At 36.3% G+C, this 15373-nt stretch overlaps 1 protein-coding gene across 27 annotated transcripts in view; it reads right to left on the bottom strand.

The window, feature by feature from the left end:
• MIPOL1 (mirror-image polydactyly 1) overlaps nucleotides 1-15373 on the bottom strand; it is a 302383-nt gene that overhangs the window by 272867 nt on the left and 14143 nt on the right. For 3 of the 27 annotated variants that reach the window (XM_070629188.1, XM_070629085.1, XM_070629146.1), the window contains exon 3: nucleotides 4596-4785. The exons of the other annotated variants lie outside the window; for them this stretch is intronic. The gene's annotated coding sequence lies outside the window, so the exon portion shown is untranslated. The remainder of the gene's footprint in view (nucleotides 1-4595; nucleotides 4786-15373) is intronic. 27 annotated transcript variants of the gene reach the window in all.

Raw genomic sequence — 15373 nt, 5'->3', positions numbered from 1 at the left:
TCTTCAGTTGGTCTATGTGTCTATTTTTGTGCCAGTACATACTGTTTTTATTACTATGGCTTTGTAGTTTAAAATCGAAAGTGTGATACCTCTGGCCTTGTTCTTTTTTCTCAGGATTGCTTTGGCTATTTTGGGTCTTTTGTGGTTCCACACAAATTTTAGGATTGTTTCTTCTATTTCCATTTATTTTGATAGGGATTGCATCGAATCTGTAGATGGCTTTGAGTAGTATGGACATTTTATTAATATTAATTCTCCTGATCCATGAACATGGCACATCATTCCATTTGACTGTGTCTTCTTCAATTTCTTTCAGCAAAGTCTTTTAGTTTTTACTGTACAGATCTTTCACTTCTTTGGTTAAATTTATCTGTATTTTATTGTTTTTGATGCTGTGAATGAGACAGTTTTCTTTATTTCTTTTTCAGATGTTGCATCATTAGTGTAAAGGAATGCAACTGATTTCTGCATGTTGATTTTGTGTTGCAACTTACTGAAATTGTTGATTAGTTCCAACAGTTTTTTGATTGACTCTTTGGGATTTTATATGTACAAAATCATATCATCAGTAAATAGCAACAATTTTACTTTTTCTTTTCTGATTTGGATGTCTTTCATTTATTTCTCTTGTCTAATTGCTCTAGCCAGGATTTAGTACTATTTTGAATAGGAGTGATAAAACTGGGCATCCTTGTCTTGTTCTGGATCTTAGACGAAAAGCTTTCAATTTTTCTCCTTTGAGTATAATGTTAGCTGTGGGTCTGTCATAGATGGGCTTTATTATGTTGAGGTGTATTCTTTCTACACCCAATCTGTTAAGAGTTTTTATCATGAAAGGATGTTCTATTTTTTCAAATGCCTTTTCTGCATCTATTGAGATCATGTGATTTTTATCTTTCATTTTACTAATCTGTTACATTTATTGATTTGTGTAAGGTGAACCATCCTTGCATGCCAGAGATAAATCCCACTTGGTTAAGGTGCATAATCCTTTTAATGTGTTCTTGATCTCAGTTTGCAAATATTTTGCTGAGAATTTTTGCATCTATATTCATCAGGGGTATTGGTCTATATTTTCTTTTCTAGCGGTATCCTTATCTGGTTTTGGTATCAAGTAAGGCTGGTGGCTTTGTAGAATGAGTTTGGAAGTTTTCCTTCCTCCTCGATATTTTGAAGACTTTGAGGAGAACTCATGTTAATTCTTCTTTACGTGTTTGGTAGAATTCACAGTGAAGTCATCTGGTCTTAGAGTTTTCTGTTTTGGGAGTTTTAAAATTACCGATTCAATCTCTTTACTCATTATTGGTCTGTTCAGATTTTCTCTCTCTCCCTTTCAGTCTCAGTAGGTTGTTTCTAGAAATGTATCCAATTCTAGGTTATTTAATTTGTTGGCATATAATTGTTCATAAGTCTCTTATGATCATATGTATTTCTACAGTATCAGTTATGTCTCCTGTTTCATTTCTAATTTTATTTATTTGAGTCTTATTTTTGCCTTAGTCAAGCAAAAGCTTTGTCAATTTTGCTTATCCTTGCGGAGAACCAGTTCCTAGTTTCACTGATCCTTTCTATTGTTTTTCTTGTCTCTATTTCATTAAATTCTACTCTGATCTTTAGTATTTCCTTTCTTTCACTACTTGAAGCTTAATTTGTTCTTCTTTTGCTAGTTCCATCAGGTGAAGAGCTAGGTTGTTTACTTGAAATCTTTCTAATTTCTTAATATACACATTTATTGCTATACATTTTCCTCTCAGAACTGCTTTTGCTGCATCCCACGAGATTTGATGCACTGTATTTCCATTTTCATTTGTTTCAAAATAATTTTTTATTTCCCTTTTGATTTCTTCTTTGACCCATTTGTTGTTTAGAAGTGTGTTGTTTAGTTTCCATATATTTGTAGATCTCTCACTTTCCTCTTGTTGATTTCTAGCTTCATACCACTATGGTCAGAAAAGGGAGCTGGTTATGATTTCAATCTTCTTAAATTTGCTAAGATTTGTTTTGTGTCCTGTCATATGATCTATCCTGGAGAACGTTCCATGTGTACTTGAGAGGAATGTGTATTCAGCTGCTGTTGGATGGAATGTCCTGTATGTGTCTGCTAAGTCCATTTGATTTAAAGTATGGCTCGATTCCAACATTTCCTTGTTGATTTTCTGTCTGGATATTCTATCCATTGCTGACAGTAGTGTATTAAATTCACCTACTAATATTGTAGTGCTGTGAATTTCTCCCTTAAGATCTGTTAGTGTTTGCTTAATATATTTCAGTGCTCAGATGTTGGGAGCAAATGTACTTATGATTGTTATGTCCTCTTGACACATTAACTGCTTTATCATTATAGAACGGCCTTCTTTGCTTCTTATTACCATTTTTGACTTGAAGTCTCTTTTGTCTGATACAAGTATGGCTATGCCCACTTTCTTCGGGTTTCTACTTGCTTGGACTATCATCTTCCATCCCTTTAACTTAAGCCTATGTATATCTTTAGAACAGACATGAGTCTCCTGTAGTCAGCATATAGTTAGGTCTTGTTTCTTTTTTTATCCATTCAGCCACTCTGTGCCTTTTGACTGTGAGTTCGATTCATTTACCTTTAGGGTGATTATTGATTTATAAAGACACTAGTGCCATTTCATCTTTTGCCTTCCGGTTATTTTGTCTCTCCACTGTTTCTTTTTCCTTCTGTTTCTATTTACCTTTTTAAGTTGGTGGTTTTCCACGGTGATTTGCTCAGTCTCCCCTTTTTTGCTGTTTTGTGTCTCTGCTCTAGATGTTTGCCTTGTGGTTACCATGAGGTTTACATAAAACATCTCATAGATAAAACAGTTCTTTTTCTGCTGATAGCAATTTATCTTCATTCACCTATAAAGGTTCCATCCTTTTATTGCTCTCCTTTTATGTTTTTGATGTCACAAATGATCTCTTTTTATGCTATGAATTAATTACCAAATTGTAGTAGCTTTATTTTCAATGCTCATTTATTTTCAATTTCAGTAGCAATATTTCAATGTTAAATATTTCCTTTAACTTTTATGCTATAATTGTTTAATATACTATTCTAAAATAGAGTTACAGTTTTCTAATTCTGACTACCTATCATCTCAATCAGTTTTGTGTGTTTTTGTCTTTTCATTCAGCTTGAAGAGCTGCTTTCAACATTTCTTGTAAGGCTTGTCTAGTGGAGGTGAACTCCCTCAGCTTTTTTTTTGTCAGGGAAAGCCTTTATTTCTCCTTCACATCCAAAGGATAACTTTGCTGGATGGAGTATTCTTAGCTGGAAATCTTTAATCTTTCAATACTTTGAATATGTCACTCTACTCTCTCCTGGTCTGTAGAGTTTCTGCTGAGAAACCTGCTGATAGTCTAATGGGGTTCCTCTGGAAGTTACTATCTTGTTCTCCTGGGTTGCCTTTAAAATTCTTTTGTCATTATTGACTTTTGACAGTCTCATTATAACGTGTCTTGGAGAAAATCTTTTTGTATTAAGATAACAATGTATTCTATTAACTTCATGTAATTGTATATCTGGTTCCTTCCCCGGGTTTGGGTAGTTCTCAGCTATTATTTCTTTAAGTAAATTCTCTGTCCCTTTCTATCTATCTTCTCCTTCTGGTTGACCCATTAATCTCATATTGACTTTTCTAATAGAGTCTAACAATTCTTGTAGGATTTCCCCACTTTCTAAAAATCTTAGTTCCCTCTCCTCTTTCACATGAATCATTTCTAAATTCCTATCCTCCAGCTTGCCTCTTCTCTTTTCCATTTGACCTGCTCTATTTCCAATGTTTTCTAACACTTTCTTCATCTCGTTTATTGCGTTCTTCAGCTCAAAAATTTCTATTTGGCTCTTTTTTAGAACTTCAGTCTCTTTGGTAAAGTAATCCTCTTCATTAATTTTATTCTTGAGTTCACTGAATTGCCTTTCTGAGTATTCTTGTAGCTTGTTGAATTTCTTCAAAACAACTATTTTTAATTCTTTATCAGATTGCAATACTCTGTGTCCTTGGGTTTAGTTGCTGGAGTGCTGTCGTTTTCTTTTTGTGATACCACATTACCATGATTTTTCGTAGTGTTAGATAAAATGTGCCTCTGTCACAGCATTTGAAGTAGTGAACACCATTCTTATTTACGGAAGGCTTTGCTTACTTTGATTTTAACAGTTCAACAAGTTAGCAATTATAAGCCTTTCTTTTGTTTTACAGAAGGTGTTGCTGTAGCACAAAGTTTTGGCTTCTCTTATTGGAGCTGACCTGTGGCTAAAGCTGGGAGCACGCACATAAACAACATGCCATGAAAAGACAGAGTCGAGTAGGGGGAAATGCATGCTTAGCACTTGGAGCTTTGGATGTGCCCACAGCCTCGTAGGAGGATCCTTGAGCAATGGAGTCCCAGAGGTGTGTGGGCAGATCTCTTACCGGAATCCTGGGGCAGACAGCAGGAAATGTGTTCCTTCAGTTGTTTTTGTCTGCCGTCCACCCTTTCCTTTCCCTCCCCCTAAGTCATGGAGGTCTCTCCTCAGAAATATAGGTGTTGCTGAAGAGCAAGAGGATTCTCCAGCTGCAGCCCATGCGGCTGGGCAGACTCTCACTCACCCCTCTTGCTTTCCACTTCCTCTGCTGCTCCCAGTGTGCCTCTGCCAGTGCCACTACTGCCAGCATAACTCCCCTGGCTCCAGAGCCTCCTCCAGCGTCCAATCCACCCAATTTCAGGTACACGGATGGACCTCTTGGGTGTCCTGGTGTGCTGTGCATAGGGCACTTTGGTTTGGATATGGATGTCCAACTAGTTGTAAATCAAAGAGGAGAGAAAAAAGGAATGATTCTCGCCACCATGACATTGACATACTTGTTGAGAATTTCTTAATAATTTGTCATTTTACAAAAATTACACTATTGAGTTTCTTCCTAAATTACCATACTATTTCTCTAGATCATTTCACAAGAATCTGAGTGGTCATTAAGAGAAACAAAGAAGAGGGGCTGGCCCGAGGCCGAGTGGTTAAGTTCGCACGCCCCGCTTCGGGCAGGCCAGGGTTTCACTGGTTTGGATCCTGGACGCGGACGTGGCACCACTGATCAAACTGTGCTGAGGTGGCATCTCACATGCCACAACTAGAAGGACCCACAAGTAAAATATACAACTATGTACTGGGGGGGATTTGGAGAGAACAAAGCATAAAAAAAAAGATTGGCAATAGTTGTTAGCTCAGGTATCAATCTTTAAAAAACAAGAGAGAGAAACAAAGAAGAAAAAGTGTAAGTCAAAGAATTAACGGTTGGGGCCGGGACCATGGCCGAGTGGTTAAGTTCACGTGCTCCGCTGTGGGGGCCCAGGGAATATGAGTTATTCCAAATAATATGACAAATCAGGTTTTTTGTACAACCCTTCCAGAAAACAATAACAACAGGAAAAATATTGGATATCAAATAAATAAAAGAGTCTATGACCTGAAAAGATAGTAATAAATTATATGGCTAATAAACAGCTAAAGCAAAACCTAGAGGGGAAGCTACAGTGGATACTGTGGTATACAATGCAGACCTCTTTTAGTACCAAGGATGTAATTCCCACAGCTGCTAGGAGTGTTACTGCTGATGGCTCTCAGCTAAGTGCTCTACCAGGAGCACCCCTCAGACAAACAGAGCCACTGAGGGAGGATCATGCCTTCTCTCTCAGAGCAGCCTGCATTTGACATGGGAGATCTACTTAGGGGTATAAAAGCCAATCCCTTACCTCAAGATGAGATATCTCTAAAGGGCTATATGGAAAGGAAAGTTCAATATTGTCCAGATACCAGTTCTTCCCAACTTGATCTATAAATTCAACGGAATCCCATAAAAACCCAAGCAAGTTTTATTGCAGATCCTGATAAACTGTTTCTAAACTTTACATGGAGAAGCAAAAGACCCAGAATAGGCAACACAACATTGAAGGAAAAGAACAAAGTCAGAAGATTGACATTATCCAACTTCTAGACTTACTATAAACGTACTATAATCAAGACAGTCTGGCTTTACTAAGAAAACAGACAAATAGGTCAATGGAACAGAACAGAAACCCTAGAAATAGATCCATACAAATAGAGTTAAGTAATCTTTGACAAAGGAGCAAAGGCAATTCAATGGCAAAGGACAGTCTTTTCAATAGAAGGTGCTAGAACAACTGGACATCCATATGGAAAAAACAAATCTAGGCACAGACTGTAAACCTTTAATAAAAATTAAAATGGATCACAGACTAAATGTAAAACACAAAGTGACAAAACTCCTAGAATATAACATAAGTAAAAACCCAGATGACCTTGAGTTTGGCAATGGTTCTTTAGATACAACATCAAAAGCACAGTCATGAAAGAAAAAACTGGGAAGTTGGATTTCACGAAAATTAAAAAGTTCTGCTCTGTCAAGGACTTCTGCTGTGCTGAGAAAGAAAAGACAAGCCACAGAATGGGAGAAAATATTTGCAAAACACATCTGACAATGGACTGATACCCAAAATATGCAAAAAACTCTTAAATTTCAACAATAAGAAAGCAAACAATCAATTTAAAAATGGGCAAAAGATATGATGACACACTTCACCAAGAAGACACACAAACGGCAAATAAGTATATGAAAAGATGCTGAACACGATATGTCATTAGGTAACTGCAAACTAACAATGAGATACCACTACACACTATTACAATAGCTAAAATCCAATATCCTGACAACACCAAATGCTGGCAAGGATGTGGAGAAAAAAGAATGCTCATTTACTACTGGTGTGAACATAAAATAGTATAGCCACTTTGAAAGTAAGTGTGGAAGTTTCTTACAAAACTAAACATATTCTTACATACTATCCAGCAATCACACTCCATCATATTTCCCCAGATAAGCTGAAAACATATGTCCACACAAACACCTATAGTCAATTGTTTATAGCAGCTTAATTCATAATTGCCAAAATCTGGGACATCAGCATCATGGCAGAGTTAATTGTTCCCTTAATCTCTCCCCACTAAGCTACAACAAAACAGACATTCATTAATCAACAGAGGAAACCCTACAAAGCACAAAAGGACGTCTGAGAGATCCACACAGCCATACATCTGAAAGTAGGGGGACTGGATCACCAGGAAGCAGTGGAATGAGGTGAGTGGATCCCTTCTCCTTCCCTAGCAGCAGTGATTAAGGTCGTGGGTCCTCACACAGCAGCCAGCATGCAACTGTAAGAGCAGGTGGGAGGAAGGCAGACCTGTGGGCAAATGCTTGCACTTTTGGAGCTGAAGCCTGGCCTGAGGAAACCTCCACACCAAGTGGTGTGGCTCGAACACTGCATGGGCGCCCCACCAAATGCAGCAACCCAGGTGAACTGCCCATGAGTGTGGAGCAAGCACACGCACACGAAAGGAAGTGCTCCTGCCCTCCCGACTAGCACACCAGCTTGGCCAGTGGCCGGCCAAGGCAGCAGTTCCACACCAGAGAAACTAGGCATCCATGTGTGACCTGTCAAGCAGCTGTGGCCAGCAGGCAAACACAGACAGCCTTCCAGCAGACGTGGTGGTGCAGAAAACACAGCTCCCCTCCCAGAGGCAGCAGTTGGAATCTGAGACCTGGTACTACTACAAATGCCTCAGCAAAGTATCAGTTCATCACACACCAGGTAAAACCACAGCAACAATTCACAGCAGAAGGAAAATGACAAATCTCCAGAAACTAACTGTAAAATCACAGAAATTTACAACCAAATCAAACAGAATTCAAAATAGTTGCCACGAAGAAACTCAATGAGTTTCAAGAAAACACAGAAAAACAGTTCAATGAACTTAGGAATAAAATTAATGAGGAGAAGGAATACTTCACCAAAGAGATTGAAACTCTAAAAAAACACAAAACAGAAATTTCTGGAGATGATGAATACACTGAATTAGATAAAAAACAATGCAGAAACCTTAAAAACAGAGCTGATGTTATGGAGGACAGAACTAGTGACTAAGAGGACAGAAATATAGAAATGATTCTGGTGGAGGAGGAGAGAGAACTAAGACTTAAAAAAATGAAGAAATTCTTCAATAAATACCTCACCCAAACAGGAAATGTAACATAAGGATTATAGGTACTCCAGAGGGCGATGAGAGGGAGAAAGGAACGAAGAGCTTGTTCAAAGAAATAATAGGTGAGAACTTCCCAAACCAAGGGAAGAAACTGGACTTACAAATACATGAAGACAATAGAACTCCTAAATACATCAATGCAAAAAGATCTTCCCCAAGGCATATAGTAGTAAAACTGGCAAAAGCCAACGACAAAGAAAACATATTAAGAGCAGAAAGGCAGAAGAGAATAATCAACAAAGGAACCTCTATCAGGCTTTCAGCAAATTTCTCAGCAGAAACCTTACAGGCAAGGAGAGAACGGAACAATATATTCAAAATACAGACAGACAAAAACTTTCAGCAGCCAAGAGAACTCAATCGAGCAAAACTATACTTCAGATACGATGGATAAATAAAAGATTTCCCTGATAAAAAAGGCTGAGGGAGTTCATCACCACTAGAGTTCCCTAACAAGAAGTGATCAAGGATGTACTCACACCTGAAGCAAACAGGCAAAGGTTTACAAAGCCTTGAGCAAGGAGAGAGACAGACAAAATCTGAAAATTGCAGCTATCAAAACAGGTTAGGAAGCAATTATAACATAAAAGATAAGGGAAGGAAAGCATAGAAAATAACTATAAAGACTTCAAATTAGTCAAAAATTCACAAATCAAAACAGAATAATTTGTGACAACAATAACAGAAGAGGAAGAGGAAAGAGATTGAACCTGTTTAGGCTAATGGAGACAAGAGGTTATCAGAAAATGGACTATTTCATCTACAAAATCTTTTATAGAAAATTCATGGTAACCACTAAACGAAAAATCAGAGCAGAGCCACAAATCATAAATAAAGAGAAAACTGAGAAAATCAACATAGAGAAACACCAAACTGAAATGCCAGTCAGAAATACAAGGGAAGAGAAACAATGGAAATAAAGAACAGCCGGAAAACAAGAGATAAAATGGCAGTAGTAACCCTCATATATGAATAATCACTCTATATGCAAATTAAGTTCTCCAATCAAAAGACACAGAGTAGCTGGATGGATTAAAAAACAAGACACAACAATATGCTGCCTCCAGGAAACACATCTCAGCTCTCAAGACAAACACAAGCACAGAGTAAAGGGATGGATGACAATACTCCAAGCAAATGGCTAGCAATAGAAAGCAGGTGTTGCCATACTTATATCAGACACATGAGACTTCAAGATAAAACAGGAAATGAGAGACAAAGAGGGGAAGTATAATGTGATAAAAGGGACATTCCACAAAGAAGACATAACACTTATGTATACATATGCACCTAAAACAGGAGCACCAAAGTATATAAAGCAACTATGAACAGACCTAAAAGGAAAAATGAACAGCAACACAATAGGAGGGGACCTCAACATTCCACTTACATCAATGGATAGATCATCCAGACAAAGTCAACAAGGAAATAGTGGATTTAAATGAAAAACAAGACAAGATGGATTTAATAGGTACACATAGAACACTCCATCCAAAAAGAGTAGAATACACATTCTTCTCAGGTGCACAAAGAACATTCTCAAAGATGAACCACAATTGGGAAATAAGCTAAGCCCTAATAGTTTAAGAAGATTTAAATGATATCAAGCATTTTTTCTAAGCACAATACTATGAAACTAGAAATAAACTACAAGAAAAAAGATGACAAAGTCACAAATATGTGGAGACTAAACAACATGCTACTGAACAACCACTGGATCAATGAAGGAATCAAAGGAAAAATCAAAAAATACCTGGAGACAAATGAAAATGAAAATACATCACACCAACTCTTATGAGATTCAGCAAAGCAGTTCTAAGAGGGAAATTCATAGCAATACAGGCCCAGCCAACAAACAGGAAAAATCTCAAACAAGTAATCTTAAACTACGTCTCAAATAAGTAATCTTAAACTAAACTACAGAACTAGAAAAAGAAGAACAAACAAAGCCCAAAGTGAGCACAAGGAGAAAAATAATAACAATTAGAGAAGAAATAAATGAAATAGAGCCTAAAAAACAATAGAAGGGATCAATGAAATAGCTGGTTCTTTGCCAAGATAAACAAAATTGACAAACCCTTACCCAGACTAAGAAAAAAAGGAGAGAAGTCTCAAATGAACAAAATTAGAAATGAAAGAGGAGAGATTGCAATGGATACCACAGAAATACAAAGGATCATAAGAGAAAACTATGAAAAGCTGTATTCCAACAAATTGGATAACCTAGAAGAAATGGATAAACTCTTAGGCTCATACAACCTCCCCAAACTGAATCAAGAAGAAGTAGAGAATCTGAACAGACCTAGAAGAAATGGATAAACTCTTAGGCTCATACAACCTCCCCAAACTGAATCAAGAAGAAGTAGAGAATCTAAATAGACCAATCACCAGTAAGGAGATTGAAACAGTAATAAAAAACTTGCCAAAAACTAAAAGTCCAGAATCAGACAGCTTCTCTGGTGAATTCTTCCAAATATTCAAAGAAGACTTAATACTTATCCTTCTCAAACTCTTCCAAAAAACTGAAGAGAAGGCAAAGCTCCCCAACTCATTCTATGAAGCCAACATTACCCTGATACCAAACCAGACAAGGAAAACACAGAAAAAGAACATTACAGGCCACTATCACTGATGAACATCGATGCAAAAATCCTCAACAAAATACTGGCAAATCGAATACAACAATACATTAAAAAGATCATACACCATGATCAAGTGGGATTTATTCCAGGGATACAGGGATGGTTCGACATCTGCAAATCAACATGATACACCACATTAAAAAAAAGAATAAAAATCACATGATCATCTCAATAGATGCAGAGAAAGCATTTGACAAGATACAGCATCCATTTATGATAAAACTGCCAAATAAAATGGGAATAGAAGGAAAGTACTTCAACATAATAAATGTCATATATGACAAATCCACAGCTAATACCATTCTCAATGGAGAAAAACTGAAAACTATCCCTCTAAAAACAGGAACCTGACAAAGATGCCCACTTTCACCACTCTTATTTAACATAGTATTAGAAGTCCTAGCCAGAGGAATCAGGCAAGAAAAAGAAATAAAATGGATCCAAATTGGAAAGGAAGAAGTGAAACTGTCACTATTTGCAGATGATATGATTTTATATCTAGAAAACCCTAAAGAATCCACCAGGAAACTTTTAGAAATAATAAATGAATATGGTAAAGTTGCAGTATACAAAGTCAACATACAAAAATCAGTTGCATTTCTATACACTAACAATGAAGCAGCAGAAAGAGAATTTAAGAATACAATCCCATTTCTAACTGAACTTACGAACAAAAAGAATAAAATACCCAGGAACAAATTTAACCAAAGAGGTGAAAGACCTGTACACTGAAAACTATAAAACATTGTTGGAAGAAACTGAGGAAGACACAAAGAAATGGAAAGCTATTCCATGCTCTCAGATTGGAAGAATTAACATCATTAAAATGTCCATACTATAGATTCAATGCAATCTCTATCAAAGTTCCAATGACATTTTTCACAGAAATAGAATAAAGAATCCTAAAATTTATATGGAACAACAAAAAACCACGAATAGCCAAAAGATTCCTGAGAAAAAAGAATGAAGCTGGAGGTATCACACTCCCTGATTTCAAAATATACTACAAAGCCATAGTAACCAAAACAGCATAGTACTGGCACAAAAACAGACACGCAGATCAATGGACCAGAATCCAGGGCCCAGAAATAAAACCACACATGTATGGACAACTAATTTTTGACAAGGGAGATAAGAACATACAACGGAGTAAGGAAAGTCTCTTCAATAAATGGTGCTGGGAAAACTGGACAGCCACCTGCAAAAGAATGAAATAGACAATTATCTTACACCATACACAAAAATTCACTCAAAATGGATTAAAGACTTGAATGTAAGACCTGAAACCATGAACATCTACAAGAAAACATAGGCAGTACACTCTTCGACATCAGTCTCAGCAGCACATTTTCAAGTACCATGTCTGACCTGGGAAGAGAAACAACAGGTAAAATAAACAAATGGGACTACATCAAACTAAAAAGCTTCTGCACAGCAAAAGAAACCATCAACAAGACAAAAAGACAACCCAGCAGCTACGAGAACATATCTGGAAACTATATATCTGATAAGGGGTTAATATCTAAAATATATAAAGAATTCATGCATCTTAACAACAAAAAGACCTAACAACCCAATTAAAAAATGGGCAAAAGATCTAAACACACATTTCTTTAAAGAACAAATACAGATGGGCAACAGACACATGAAAAGATGTCCAACATCACTAATTATCAGAGAAATGCAAATCAAAACTACATGGAGATATCACATCACTCCCATCAGAATGGCTATAATTAACAAGACAGGAAATAACAAGTGTTGGAGAGGATGTGGAGAGAAGGGAACTCTCATAGAGTGCTGGTGAGAGTGCAAACAAGTGCAGCCACTCTGGCAAACAGTACAGAGATTCCTCAAAAAATTAAGAATAGAACTACTATACGATCCAGCTATCCCACTGCTGGGTATTTATCCAAAGAACATGAAAATACAAATGTGTAAAGTTATATGCACCCCTACGTTCAGTGCAGCATTATCCACAATAGTCAAGAATTGTAAGGAACCAAGGTCCCCATCAAGGGATGAATGGATAAAGAAGACGTGGTATATATGCACAATGGAACACTTCTCAGCCATAAAAAAGGATAAAATCTGGCCATTGGTGACAACATGGATAGATCTTGAGGGTATTAAGCTAAGCAAAATAAGTAAGAAGGAGAGAGTCAAATACTGTATGCACTCACTCATAAGTAGAAGATAAAAACAATGACAAACACACACACAGAGACAGACTGGATTGGTGGTTACCACAGGGGAAGGGGGGAGGGAGGAGGATGAAAGGGATAATGAGGTACATGTGCGTGGTGGTGGATTGTGATTAGTCTTTGCATGGTGAACATGATGTAATCTACTCAGAAATTGAAATATGATGTATATCTGAAATTTATATAATTTTATAAACCAATGTTACAATAAAAATAAATAAATAAATAAATCAAAACTTGAGAGCATCTTCTCTAACCACAATGTGAAGTTAAAAACTGATTTAAAAAAAGGAAAATTCTATGCTCAGAAATTAAATTCCCATATTTTGAGAAATTAATAAAGTTCCCATATGTTTAGAAATTAAGAAATAAGTCAATGAAAAAAATCATAATGACACTTAGAAAATACTTTGAACTCTACAATAACAAATTCCACAGAGCAAAACTTGTGAGATGAAGCTAAAACGCTACTGAGGTAAATTTATATCCTTAAATATATATATTAGGAAAGGAGACTGAAAATTACTGAGCTAAGCATCCACCAAAAGAAATCAGAACCAAAGCAAAATAAGCCCAAAGAGATCAGCAGAAAAAAATGAAGAGCATAAACTAATTAAATAGGAAATAAATATACCACTGAGAAGATCAATAAAGCCAAAAGTTGGTTGTTTGAATAGACTAAAAAGCCGACAAACTCTGTAAAACTAAACAAGAAGAGAAGAGAGAATACACAGATAAACAATATCAAGAATAATAAGAGATTATTAACATGTTAATGGCAATATATTTGAAAATTTAGATGCGACAGACAAATTTCAAGAGAAAAATAACTTACCAAGATTGACTTAGTAGATACAGAAAGCTTGAGTAATCCTATAACTTTCAAAGAAATTAATCAGGAATGGAAACTATTCCTGGGAAGTGGCATATCCCAAAAATTATTATTATTTCAAATTTATTTGGAATTATTCCAATCTTACTTAAAAATGTCCAAAGAATAGAAGATAACAGCAAAATCTTTATGAGGATAGGAAAAGTTTGGATACCAAATCCACAGAAGAATAGTATAAGAAACAAAAGAGCTGTATCTCATTAACGAACACAGATATAAAAATCATAAACAAAAATATTACCAAACAGAAATCCGCAATATAGGAAAAGTAATAATGTACTGTGTCTAAGCTGCGCTTATCCCTTTATGGATTTAGTCAATATTTTTAAAATATTAATACTAACGTTAAAGAAAAATCAAAGGATATGCAAAAATCTATAGATAAAGATGAAGTATCTGATAAAATTTAATATGTACGTCTTTAAAAAAAATTTTAAGGGCCAGCCCCATGGCATAGTGGTTACGTCTGGTGGCCAGTTCATGGGTTCAGATCCTGGGCAGGGCCCTACACCACTCATCAAGCCATGCTGTGGTGGCAACCCACACACAAAATAGAGGAAGACTGGCACAGGTGTTACCTCAGGGCTAATCTCTGTGCGGCAAAAAAAAAAGAGGAAGATTGGCAACAGATGTTAGCTAAGATTGAGCCTGCCTCAACCAAATAAAAAAGTAAATAAATAAATAAAAATTCTTAGCATTCTAAAAATACAATAATCTGATAAGCAAAATCCTCTAAGAATGGTGAAACATTAAAAACTGTTCCCTTGATACTGGAACGAATCAAGAATCTTGCCTATTCACACTTCTTTCAACATGTACACTTAAGATCTTTGCCATTACAACACTGTAAAACCCCCTGGGGAGAAAATAATACAACTTTATTAAGAGACATAAAAGAAAACCTAAAGAAATGACGATATTTACCATGGCCACGGACTGGAAAATTCAAAATTATAAAGTGTCAGTTCTGTTTAAACTGAACGCAGGCAAGTCAATCAGGATTCAGGGGCAGAGTGGGTGGGTAAAGGCATCTATGAGGGTCACTGAAACAGCAGTGGAATAAATTAGAAGGACAGGGGCCAGTTAACCAAGGCTTCCATACGTTACTTTCTATTTAATTGGAAATTTTTAAACATTCCTCAAAAATATCTACTACACATGTAGTTGCAGTTAAAATTCAGAAAACAATCCATGGCCCTTTTCTGATGACTTACAGTATTATCTAATTTTGAAACTCATAAATATGCTTCACAAGGAACTCATAAATATAGTTCAGAAGTGAAAAAAAGAACTACAGAAAACTGAAAAATGTTTTGCAAAATCTTTTTCAGAAATGTTTTTTTCCTTCAACTAGTGGAAAGAAAATTAGTCATTTAATGTTTCTGTATAATAATTTTAGGATCATAAAATCAGTGTCTCCCTACCCCCACTAAGAAATGCTTGACCAATGTTTACAGGTTTAGAGGGGCTGCCCGCTGTCTCTATGTGAACACACGGCCATCGGAGCGCTTGTCACAGTGCGTATTAACTATTT

This window comes from Equus przewalskii, chromosome 1 (assembly GCF_037783145.1).
Source record: "Equus przewalskii isolate Varuska chromosome 1, EquPr2, whole genome shotgun sequence".
NCBI classification, from domain to species: domain Eukaryota; kingdom Metazoa; phylum Chordata; class Mammalia; order Perissodactyla; family Equidae; genus Equus; species Equus przewalskii.
Note: the sequence above shows the minus strand (reverse complement) of the source record. Positions and strands in the feature narration are given on the sequence as shown.